Below are 3708 nucleotides of genomic sequence, written 5' to 3'. Positions count from 1 at the left end.
CCTGTTATCTGTTTGTTATTGATTTCCTTGTGGTTGGAGAACACCCCCTGTATGGATTCAGTTCTTTTAAATTCGTTGAGGTTTGCTTTATGGCCTGGGGCATGGTTTATGTTTGTATATGTTCCGTGGCCACTTGAAAGAATTCTGCTGTTGTTGGGTGGAGGTTCTTTAACCGTCAATTGAACCCTGTTGGTTAACGGCATTGGTGAGCTCTGCCATATCTTTGCTGATGTTCTATCTTTCAGTACAGGGAGACAGACGGGGTGCTTAACTCCCCAGCTGCAATTGTGGATTCGACTATCTCTCCTCTACATTCTATCAGTATTGGTTCAAGCATTTTGAAGCTCTGCTGTTTGGTACGTACACATTTAAGACTGCTATGTATTCTTGGTGAATGGACCCTTTTATCATTATATAATATCCCTCCCTGTCTCTCTGTCTGTAATTTCTTTGCCCTGAAGTCTATGCTATCGATACTAGTGTAGCCACTTCTGCTTCGTTTGGTTAATGTGTGCATCGTATAGTTTTCTTCATTCTTTTGCCTTCAACCGGCCTGTATATTTGAAGTGAGCTTTTGGTAGACAACAAATGGTTGGGTCATGTTTTTTAAACTACTCTGCCAATCTCTATCTTCTATTTGGTGTATTTAGACTATTTATATTTTTAAAATTAAGATATAATTCACATACCATAAATTCATCTTTTTACATGTACAATTCAGTGGTTTTTAGTAAATTCACAGTTATGTAACATCACCACTATCTAATTCCAGACATTTTCATCACCCCAAAAGGAAACCCCATGAGCAGTAACCCTTCATCCCTTCTGTTCCCCAGCCCCAGACAACCACTCATCTACTTTGTGTCTCTATGGATTTGTCTATGCTGAGCGTCTCCTGTAAATGGAGCAATACAAATGTGGCCTTCTGCAACTGGCACTCTTCACTTAGCCTAAGGTTCTCAGGGTTTACTCGTGTTTCAGCATCAATCAGCAGTTCATTCCTCTTAATGGCTGAATAACATTCCATCATTGGAGATGGCATATTTTGTTTATCCATCATCAGTTGAAGGATTCGCGCACACTTTCTTTAATTCAAAAACTTGGACCTGAAAAGAAAGGACTTCAGTCACACAGAGGCTGCTTCAGATGAACACAGATCATCAGAACGTGAAGCTGCTCTGTGTGCTTGCCAGCGTCTTCTTTAGAAACCGTGAACACTAGCCATTTCTAAAAGCCCACATGGAGGTAAATAAAGAGTGCTGTTTATAGACAGTGAAAACGAGCCTGAGGCCAGAGCCTCCTTGAAAGAACGAAAGCACCAGGTGACCCAAGCACCCTGCAGTTTGGGGCACCCTGTGTCTGGAGTCCTGTCCTCCCCGAGCATCCTCCTCCCCCAGACCTCACCAAACCCAGCAGGAGTGCAAGGTCACACCAGAGGGGAGGGTAACCTTGGGGGCCCCTCTCTGCGGGAAGAGACTTGGCCCAAAGGGCCTCAATGAGTGGGGAAGAGGGGACTGGGCGGTGCCTCGAGAGGTGGGGAGTGTTCGGAGGAGAGAGCAGGGGAGAGGGGGCATCCTCTTGAAGAACAGAGCACTGGTGAGGATCAGCTCGTATACCGTCTGGGGAGACCCTGGGGCCACTGGAATGGTGTTGGGGTGAGGCTGCCGACAGCGCTGGGGTCTCTGACTGGGTTCTCAGATCAGGGACCTGACCACGCCCCACTCTGCCCACGGGGAGGATGGGAGCGCCCTACTCCCTGAAATTACCTCTAGGCGGGAGACAAACAAATGAAGCAAATGCATCCAGAAGTGAGCAGGAGAAAACCAGGCAGTGTCCTTGAGCCGTGAGCGCCCCTGGGATGTGCTGGGAGGCGGGCAAGGCCTGACTCTGGTGGGCCAGAGCATCTCTGTGGCCAGAATGAAGATCAGAGACCAACTGAGGCGTGGAGCCGGTCCCGGGTCCCAACCATGCAAGCATGTTTCCAGAGGAAACGCTTAACAGTCCTTGGGTTTTAATCAATATTATTCAAGCTACAAATTTAAATGTCTTTCCTTAAGCCTCTAGGCTGAACTCACAGACCTTGTTATATTATTTATGGATTTATTAATATTGGCATAAAATAATAAATGTCAGTCATCTTACTCGCCATTTGATTAATTCATACACACGACAGTTTCCCTAAGCATTTAACGTCGTTTACACATTCAGACAATCTCCTCCAGCAGCTGAAACTGCAACCACGGATTGGATTGGCCACTTCTTTCAGACCCTCAGACCCTCCGGGGCAGCCCCCCAACCTGGCGAAACCTCCCTGCACGGCGGGAAAGCTTGCACGGCAGCCCTGTGGACGGGCAGGGGTCAGCGAGCAGAGATTCCTCGGGGCGTGTGGACACAGAGCGCCTTTGGGAAAGCACGCTTGGTGGGGGCAACTCTAAAGTCACCGCCGGCCACAGTGTAGACTCGCGTCCTCAGGGCAGCTGGGGGTCACCCAGCTGAGAGCCTCCGCAGCTGCCCGGGGTGCAGTGTCACCCCAGGGGCCCAGGGTGGGGCTCCAGCCGCTCCCTGCCTCACAGGCAGCTCTTGGAGCCCCTCGTCTTCCCAGAGGTGACGTGCGGGCAGGTGTAGGGCCGGAGCACGTGGCTGGAAGGGCCCCCAGCCTGCTTCTACAGCGGCCGGAGCAGGGCTCACTGTGACCCCGGGGGGGGGGGTGCCTGGGGCGGTGGGCTCTGTGCAGGGTCCGTGCTGCCTCACGCTCAGGGCCCCTGCCCGATGCAGCCTGTCCCCGGGCCCGGGGACCCTCTGGTGCCCAGACTCCGCTCGGCTTCATCCCCCAGGGAGAGCTTTGCTCTTTGGGCCTAGAAGGAAAACACCGTGGACAGAGCAGAGGGAAACAGGATTAAATGCCACACCCTCCTCGCAGACTCGGAACCGGAGGGTGAGGCCCCGAGAGCTGAGGGCGTGGAGCCCCCGAGGCCAGCGCGCAGTGGGCGAGGGCAGCAGCCCTGTCACAGGGGCCCCGAGAAATGTGACCCGGCTCCACCAGTTCCGGGGGTTCCCGGGGTCTCGGTGTGCGGGGCGCCCTGACTCACCTCCGTGTGAGGCCCTGGACTGAGCGAGTCCCCTGCCCTCAGCCCCCCTATGGCTCAAGTCGTCCCCCTCCCCCGGCCACTTAGTTAAAACCCCTGGTCTGTAGCCTGGCGGGTATTTGAGAACAAAACTTCTTGTTTCACGAGCTCCTCGCAGTAGCCGTGAAACCCTGCAGGATTCCCGCTTGTCCTGCAGAGCCCAGGCAACCGGAGGGAGACAGCCCGTCCCCTTTGGGCCCCTGGACAGTGCCTTCGCCCTCCCTGTCCAGCCGGCCGCCCGCCCACACTCCGAGCCCAGAGGGGCTACGCTGCAGGGCTGGGCCTGGGGGAGGTTATGCCCACGAACTCTGCTGAGGAGGCCCGAGACCACCTGGCGGAGGGGCTGGGCAGGGGCGCCTGGCCGGGGTCCCGGCACCTGGGGCCTCCTGCTACCCCAGGGGTGCGCTGGCCCGGCTCTGTGGTCGCACACAGACCCCTGCACCCAGGGTCGGGGAACAGGCCGTGCGAAGATGGGCTCCCCCAGTGGCAGGCCATCTTCCACTCTCGCCTCAAGAAGAGAAATAAAGCCTCCTGAATGTTTCCGTATTAAGCCTGAGCAGGTGCAGGGAGACAGAACCGTCCC

The sequence above is a fragment of the Leucopleurus acutus genome (genome assembly GCF_964270905.1).
Source record: "Leucopleurus acutus genome assembly, chromosome: 14".
In the NCBI taxonomy this organism is placed as follows: Eukaryota; Metazoa; Chordata; class Mammalia; order Artiodactyla; family Delphinidae; genus Leucopleurus; species Leucopleurus acutus.
The sequence above is the reverse complement of the archived record's forward strand: the minus strand, read 5'-3'. Positions refer to the sequence as shown.